The 9,669-nt window shown below is 34.4% G+C and overlaps 1 long non-coding RNA gene across 1 annotated transcript; it reads left to right on the top strand.

The window, feature by feature from the left end:
- Positions 1 to 377: 377 nt before the first annotated feature.
- LOC126825012 (uncharacterized) lies at positions 378 to 8,676 on the top strand. The gene is made up of 4 exons (XR_007681753.1): positions 378 to 469; positions 3,422 to 3,521; positions 6,117 to 6,193; positions 8,291 to 8,676. It is a non-coding gene; the product is annotated as an uncharacterized LOC126825012 (long non-coding RNA).
- Positions 8,677 to 9,669: the final 993 nt, after the last annotated feature.

The raw sequence follows: 9,669 nt of genomic DNA on the forward strand, positions 1-9,669 counted from the left end.
TTTTTGTAAAGTGGTTGGCGCAAATGATATGATTCTTGTCAAGCGCAGCGATGCAAAAAAAATTTTTTTATCTTTTCTTACGCTATTTCCAAACACAGTAAAGTGGTCAAAAATTGCTCAAGTCATTTTTCTGTGCATGTATTGACCTTGCAGTAAACCGCCCATGTTGAGATAAACAAGGCTTTTATCATGAATGTTTGAAGACAGAAACTGTGTCCTCTAGTAGGGAAGTATTTTTTCGCTGATCTCAAAACCTAAAAAATGAGTCGAGCACTTGTATTATGATCTTAACGATATATGTAAATTATTACATGATACAGGTGAACTACAAAACACGCGTATAAATGGAATTGATTTGATCTTTCGGAGACAGTTCTCAGATACTCCAAGATACACGTTACTTTGCCAAAGAAGAAATTTGATTAAAACATCAGGATGAAGGTTGTTGCTTGTCTAGTTGTTTTTCTTGGTAAGTTGCTTTTTTCGATCAGGTTTTATATTCAATAGATTTATTTTCAATTCATTTTTTTTTCTAATCATTTGTTTTATTTCATTTTTAAGTTCATTACGTTACAAATCAACGAACCTAAAAAAAAGGAGAGAGAGAGAGTTTATAGTCGACTCGACACAAACTAGGTCATTTCGTGATTAACAAATAGTTCAATTTTATTTCAATAGTTCGTGGGAAGAATTCGGAGATTTATGTTAAAAAAATTAAAGAAAATAAATATATTAATTTAATCAGATTTGACTTGTGTTGAGAAGTTGGTATCGTTCTATATTTTAAGTTTAAATATGTATTACGTAAGAGCTAAATCTGCTTGTTGCAGGTCTTTCTTCGGTTGTTATAAATTATTAATCAGATATTTAATCACATGACAGGCCTATAATAAACTCAATAGGACAGTGGTTCTCAACTTTGGAACACATTTAAAAAGTAACAGCACACCTGGCTAAATATATATGAAAAATATTTGAATTTTGCAAAATAAAGACATGGCAAGTCATAGACACATAGCATGACTCAAACTAAATAAAGACAAACACAACTATGAACTTACTTCAAATAAATGACTTCTTTAGTGAGAAATGTTCTTAGTGTGCCGTTCAAAGTTTCGTGACACACTTAGGAAGATCTCGTGGCACACCTGTGTGCTGGGGCACACTGGTTGAGAATCACTGCCCTAGAGTATCGGATGGTGAGGTTTAAATGGATTTCATGATTTAATTTTTTTTAAAAATTGGAAATTGAGGCCAGGCCTCGATTAACAAGTACCGCTTCTACGATAATAAACAATCTATTTAAGTTAATTTTTCATTATCAATTACGAAATTATTATAGAAAGAACGGCTACCGCTTTATTCAAATCGCACATAATGCACCTATGTAGGTTGGCGGCTGTTGCTACTAGCTAATGTTGGGATATAATTGGTTTTGTGTTAAGCAGTTGACAGTTTAATTCATCTCCCGTTTGGTATTTCGAAACAAAAATTTAATCATATACAAATTCTCCCATTACTTAAAGGTGCAATATGTAAGATTTAGATAAAGAGCTGGTCGTTCTCGCTATAATAGTGCATAATATGTTATAGTGTATCTTTGTATATATTTTATTATAAAAATTAAATTAAAGTATTAATTGACCAATGTCCGAATTGATATCTCATTAATCTTTCAAATCTTTTAACTGTTATAACGATATATATTACGCGTTCTTGTTTTGTCCATACCATCTTCTGTATTTAAACATCTTTTTCTTATGTGCAATCTAACACTATTTTAATCCTAAGCTTTGTATATATGTTATATATTCTTCTGTAACTTTAGTCTGGTGACCGGCTCGCGAAACCTATCTCGTTATTATGACCGTTGTCCAGTTCTGGACACTCTTTTATTAAAAGCACAATTTTAATTATTTATTCCGAATTATCGTCGTTAGTGTTGGAATAAGCTGCAACCCCCAGAAAACAGCACTTCGGCACATAGGCTACACAGATAATGCAAAATGAATATAATTGAAAATTCCATTCAAATTACCTAATTCTGAGCGACGTTATCACTGTTTGAAGTTTTGACATTAATTATTTATTATCGCAGCCACGTTACTTGTTAATCGAGACACGCTTCTCCATTTTTAAATTAAATCATTAAATTGCGATCGTATTTTAATCCGTTTACATATGCGCCACCCGATGTCCTGGGGTGTTGATTATATGCTTGTCATGTGAATAAATGTTTAAATAATAATAATAAGCCAAAATAAATACTTAATATATGCGGATTTAGCCAGATTTAGCTCTTACGTAATGCATCTTTAAGTGATGGGTAAAATGTATATATTCATTTTGCATTATCTATTTTTAAACTATTAAAACGGGAACGGCCATCTTTTTATTTAAATCTTACATAACGCATATTTAAAGGAATAACCCATCAAATCAATTCAAAAATTAATGTTCAATACCCGCATGGTGCAGACAAGTAGACAGTTAATCCCGATTTCATTTCTGTTCCTCTTTTATTTTTATGGTGACAATATGTACATATTGTACATTGTAGTAATATGGATGGCAGGGATTTGTGCTAAAGAACACATATTAAAGTAAAATTATGGTCTTGATTAATTATTCTCCATTGCCAAAATATTATTCTGAAACGCAAATTAAATTGTTTATGAAATATTGTGACAATAACAGTACATGGGGTCTAAAGACAAGGAATGGAGAAATATGATGGCTGAAACAATATTATTATCTTTCATAGTTTTGATTCATAACCAAAAATATAGAAAGTATATGCTGGTTAATTTGATACGATAACTGAGCTATAGAATAATGAACATGTTGGTCATTTACGTGTTTCTTACTTATAAAACATATATCATATTTGTTGACCAAATTAGGTAACAATCCCTGTCGATATAGAGGGAATTTAGCTGTTATCAGTCTGTTACGTAAACACAACAGACAAAAGAATAGGCACCTATAAATAAGATGGAGCTAGAATAGTCAGACGCGCAATGGATTCTTTAGAGATCAGACACGCATTGGATTCGTTAAGAGTCAGACACGCATTGGGTTCTTTAGACGACCATTTCACGAAGTAGTGGTTTCCTGAGTCTAGCCACGCTGGTTAGACTTTTACAGGTTTGGGAGAAAGAAATGTTAATTTAATTTTAAATATTGTAATGTAGACTATTGTGAAAAAAAACGTATAGGAACAAACTATTATTGTTCCTGTTACATATTTGAGTCGGTATCGTAAGAAAACAAAGGTGAAGTCCTTAAGAAAAGAGATACAACAGTAGCAGCCCAGAATCAAACAAACATTTAGACGATCATCCCAGAAGAGAGATATGTGGCAACGGCAGTGCTACAACATGGCCTTGTGGTATCTTTCACGTTTGTCTTATCTTTCCAGCTGTAGCATTGACAGACACCAATGCAGATGATGCTGAGTGTGGTACTGCGAAAACTAAATGCCAATCATTTGAGACTGCTGCTGCGAGTTCTGATTGCGCGTAAGTAATCATCCCAGAATAATTAGATGTATTTTTAGGCGTTTTTACTCGGGTATTGTGGTATAAGTCTGTAACCTGTTTGGTTCAGTTTTATGCTTATACTGTTTTTCGTATTTACATTTTGGTGTTAAAGCTGTTTTAAGTAATTCTCCAATTCTTGTTTTTACTTCTCGTAGATCTTATACGCAATTTTTGTGACAAGGGCAATAACTCTTGTTAACCAACCAATTTCAATATAGTTTAATCTTGTCAAACTTTCGTCAGAGCAGTTTTGATGGTACGATAGAATGAGAGCGATATTGGTCACGCGGTTGTTGAGAATCATTCGATACAAAATACTTGTTTGTCCACCACATTCTTAGTCCACTATTTTGAAATGATCTGGAGGCTTTTTGACATAGTGAAAACTAAATTCTAGCATCAACATGCAATCTTTTTGACACTCACCCAAACAAGTTACCAGTCAATATTGGTCCATGTTATTCAAATATTTTAATTAATCTTGAAGAAGTCGAACGGAGCTTAACCAGTCTGATCAGTGTGTTCTCTTTGATGGTCTTGATTCATTTTTTTTAACTCTTAAAATAAGCGCGTCCGTCCGTCCGTCAATCTGTCCGTCCGTCATACGTTTTGTAAACTAGAATATTGAAACTTGGTGTAGGTCTTTATTTGGTGAATGGCTTGGTGGTTGATGCTTTGGGACACGATTTCTTTAGTTCTAATCAAGCGAGAGTGGTGAAACTTGGGTATAGTTTCATTACATCAATACCTTGACTAACATGATAATGAGCATTTTCTGCTCATGGTAAGCAGAACGACAAGCACTTCAATTGGTCGGGAGTTTGGAACACGATAACTCTCCTACTAATTGAGACAGAATGTTCAAACTTGGCGAATGTGTTTATTGGGCGAAGGCCTTGATAAAGTTCGAAGATTAACATTTTCTTCTTAAGCTAAACAGACACAAGTGCTTTGATTGGTTGACGCTTTGGGACATGATATCGTTGGTTCTACTTTGACATACATTATGTAAGTGTTAAATCTATAGGAGCCTATAACTACCATTCATAAATTCTACTTTTTGCCCTTTCAAAACACGAAAGTAGAAAAGTAGAAGTTACGACAAAATGTGAGGCGACAGCACGCTATACAAGTCAAAATGGACTCAGAAATAGGAAATTAAGAAATAGTACACTGCGATAATAGCGCCCCTCGTTTTTTCCTAATTTCTTATTTTCGACTTGCAGTTTGGCTTGTGTACCGTCTTGTCGACTTTGTCATATTTTTGTTTTTATTGATTCAGTAAGATGGTAACAACATGCATACCAACTCGAAAAGTAGAAATTAGGAAATAAACACAACGCGCTATTAGCGACCTATCATTTTGGCTTGCTGTCGTACTGTCGACTTTTGCCTCGGAAGTTGTTGTAGTCTCAATTTACCAGCTCACATTTGAATACATGCAATTCGCGTTAACAAAATAGTCTGTATGATAAAGTCTAGTATTGATGGCGATACATGGTGCATAATTTTATTACATCAAAACCATGACCAAGTTCGATAATGGGCATTTGCTGCTGAGGGTAAAGAGAGCGATAAGCAATTTGATTGGTCGAGAATTTTGAACACAATAACCCTCCTATTTGAGATAGAATGCTTAAACTTGAGGTAGATGTCTATTAGGCGAATGCCTTGACAATGTTTGTTCAAACGTATAAATATGTGTCATCTATTTATTTTGGGATTGTGGCAGGGGGCATAAGCACCACCGATGGTTTGTTTTTATTCAAATCTCGTTCTATTTGGCTATGCGACAGTTTGATCTAGGATTTTTAAAGTAAACTACGTTTTGTTTAATATTTAAAATTAACCAGTTAAATGGGTTGTTTGGGGGAGTGTTGTTCGAGCTGTGCACGGAATTCCGGGAGTCACAAATGGAAAGAAAATTAAATTTAAAACATCTTTGCCATTCTGTCACAGTCCACCTGCGCCCCCCTTTACGTGATCTCCGACACAAAACTGAAATATCATTTGTGAGTTGAGTCCATAGGAAGTTAACAGATTTGAAACAAATTTTATTACTTTAAGAACCGTTCTGCTGGAAATAATAATATGCAAGAACCAATATATAAAAATTGTGACTGAAAACCAAAGATATATCTTACCTATGCATGTCATGCCTATTATATCCAAAATACTGATATATTCCAATAAAAGATAAAATTATGGATAAATGAAGGTTTGATAAAGTGACGTAATACCGACAAGGATGAGTTATATCTAACACAGGATAAACTTGACAAAACTCACAAACAAGAATAAATGTGTTGTAGATAGATAATGTATCTCATATAACAAAAATCAAATCAATTTTTTCACCAGTGAGCAAGATACAATCGCAAACAAGGACCAGGCTACAGATTGGAGGAAAATATGGTTTGGTCAGATATGCATGGTCTCTGAACGGTATTATGTCACTTTGACAAAAGTTCAATTATCCATAAATATATTTGAAATCATTCACATTTTGGATCTTTGTAACCCATTGCTTTTCACGTTAGATTAATGTTAGATAATAATTTGATTCTGTTTCAGGAAGAAAGAACCGTACTTTAAATGCCTGAGAGATAACGACTGTACCACAGGTGAAACGTTTAAGAAATGTAACAGTGGTAAGCAGGCGATTTTAGTATATTATAGATCTTAATCACTCCACCCACACCGTTGACGTATTATTTCCGTTCATGATTCAATATTTATCATTTTTATTCACGTGTTGTTGGGGGTTTTTTTTCAACCCACTTTTGCACGCATGTGTTGAAGTTCATTGCTTAATATGGGGGTTGGGGGGTAAAACGCCTGGCACCAGGGGCGCTGGAACGGCGTGAGGGCCAGGGTACCAAAATATGGGGGGGGGGGTCTCTACCCCTGGCCTCTAGAAAATTTTGAAATTATTCAATTCCGAGAACGCTGTTTAGAGCAACTCTAGCATTCCAAATTCCAAAATAAAACCCTTTAAAATACATGATAATGAAAGAGATAAAAGCCTGATTATTCACAATTACATATCTATCATTTAAAAAGGTTTAAAACTGTCATCATTAAGGCACGGGTATATATGTATACCCCAGAAAAGGGCAAGGTACCATTAGTATACCCTGGTACCGGTGCCCCTGCCTGGCACATATCCACAGTTGGTATTCAAAAGAACAGGTGTTCAGATTGTCCGTACATGCTAAAAAAAAACACTGGAAGGTTTACCGAAACAGCAATTGGTATCACATACGAGGCAGATACACACGATACCACCCCGTCTCCTTTATATGGGGAGTTGATGTAGCCATGGATGTTGTTGTACGGATACACATATATTATTATTCTTATTCAAGTTACTAGATCTGACCGCTAAACTTTAGGGAGAGGGGCGGCCTGATAAAAGTTAGAATTCACGGCCTTGACCAATCTGCACGTTAATTACTTCGAGACTTGACTAATCTCATCCCTCGTTAATTCCTACGGTCTGATTTTATTAATCTCTAGCATATACTTGACTTAGTCTGGGATGGGAAGTTTATATATATGTAGTCAGTCATAAACACCGGTGTGACAGAACAAGGGTTCTACTCCCATTACTTATGACACGCCTTCGGGAACATGGATTCAATGTAATTCTGTTAAGACATGATTTCGGATTTTTCCCGGTATTTTGATGGTCAACACATTTACAAATCTTAGCATCTGCAATATTTTATATGTGCGTAACAATACAGATGACAGAAGATCAGCATAATGATAGAAGTTTGTCCTACTTTCAGTACACTCGTGTTTATATAGCGTCCAACAATTAAGCAAAGTGGGTGCGAACTTCTTATAAGGATTGGGGTCTCACACCACAAAATCACCATTATATATAGTTGTTGATTACCACGTCATTGTATGTATAGCTGACCACTACGTTTTTCATTTTAACCATACATTATGCAAAAGTTAAATCTGCCTATTGCAGGTCTTTCTTAAGGCCTGAAATGTTATCTAAATTATTAATTATACATTAATTAACTTATTCAAACCATAACCAACTCTCGATGTCATGGCTAGCCTGCGATGTATATTGGATTAGGTTCCGATTTGCTGTTCGACTTCCATTCATGATATAATCCAGAAATGGATAATCGAGACTATGTTTTCTTTATCGTACCAACTTTATTAATGATGATCGAAGCTAGGCTGAAAATTTAATCGTTAAAATCTCAGTTCAGAACGCAGCAAATTCCTTTTACATTATTTAGTTTTTTTAACTATTATAGTGAGAACTAGCAGCTCTTTATCTGATCTCCCATAATGTATCTTTAATAAAATGGCCAGATCATACACAGATCATAATGTAACTTGTCAATGGCATGGGATTAATCAAGTCTGTTAATCAAACACAGCGAATACATTTTTAAAGAAAGCTGAACCCTGAGAACAAAACTACAGAAATAATTAAATAAAAAATGTTAAATCCCTAAACAACCACCATACATGTTTTCACTTTTGTAGAACAAACATGGCGATCGATCACTTAGGCGTAATTATTTCTGTAGTTTTGTAATCGGAGTTCAGCTTTAAGAACAAGGTCGTAGAGTTGGAAAGCTAATATCATATATTATCAAAACCAGCTGGGGGTCAATTGTTCAATATATCTAATAATTGTTCATATTTTAAAAGTTTGTCACATTTGGTGGTGATTGCATTACCACTTATTTCGTTTTTTTTTTAATTCGAAGGTGCTGGTCTAGCCATATCTTGGATGTTGCCATTAGTAATGTTAGTAATGTCAAAGACGTTCTCTGATTAATAAACAAGAAGACGGCGAAGAAGAAGACGCACCAATAACCATAAATCTACAAAGTATTAGTGCCCACCCGACATTAGCGTATGAAATACATGTCCAGCTATAAACGTTGTAAAAATGCCATTAAACTATTTTATATAAGAACAAATATAATCTCCTTAAAATTAACATTATTATGTTCCATAGAATACATACACAGTTAGTAATCTGTTTTAATTTCAATGGTTGTTGAACCTATAAATGTAGCGTTAACCGAATAAACATATATGTAGATATATATGTGGCTTTAAGTAAATGAACATAATATGTAGTTTTTATTTAATAGACACAACTGAACGTAGTCAATATGTAGCTTTAAGTAAATAAACACAATTGAACTAAACAATGTAACATTTGCATTAATTTTATTACACACCCAATGGAAATGAAATGAATTTGCTTTTAAGTTCCACTTGAAGACGCGCATAGGTAGAGTGGTTCATGCCCAGAAAAAAATACAACAAAAAGACGATATTTGGGGCTTATTTTAACAGTATATGATAAGACTTACCATAAAAACTTCATTTTTCAACAACCGAAGTCTGAACACGTTTGATTTTTGAAAATATAACCATTTGGATTTTCTTGAAATGGCCCAAAATCTGACTGGCTTGCGTGATCAAGGGAGTTAATCCTTAGTGACCAAACAAATTAAGCACCTTGGCAACTTTAAAATGTTAACTTTCGTTAATTTACTAGTTAAGGAATACCTTCTCAGTAGAGCTTAGTTTGTGAATAATATGCCAAGCAAAAAAATACACGTTAGCTGAGTATGAAAAGATCCGAGAAGCCAGATAAAATAATAATTTTACATTTTAATGTTTGTCTCATAGATTAATAAATATATTGTGCAGCATAAAGTATGCTGAATAATGTACGAGGATCAACTATTAATAATACAATGTCGATCGTACTTAGGATCAAATTGCAAATTGGGACTACCTTCTTACGGGCTCGATCAGTAAGTTATGTATGTGGGAGGGAGAGGTGGCGTACGGGGCATAAATGGATTACATGAAAATAAATCCCGTTCCACAGGATCGAGGCATGGTGACGGGATGTATGCAAACGAAATCCCATTCGATTCAGCCTATTGCATTCACCGGGATCCAGAAATTTAACTTCCAGAACAATTAATAGGTATTCAAAACCGTCAATATATGATCACATCAGCTTTTACATGCATACATGCATTTTCAAACCGCCAAGAAAGGTCAGTGAACATATCTACAGAACAGATTAAGCAGTAGCAACCATATGAACAATTTTTTT

This window comes from Patella vulgata, chromosome 6 (genome assembly GCF_932274485.2).
Source record: "Patella vulgata chromosome 6, xgPatVulg1.2, whole genome shotgun sequence".
Classification (NCBI taxonomy): Eukaryota; Metazoa; Mollusca; class Gastropoda; family Patellidae; genus Patella; species Patella vulgata.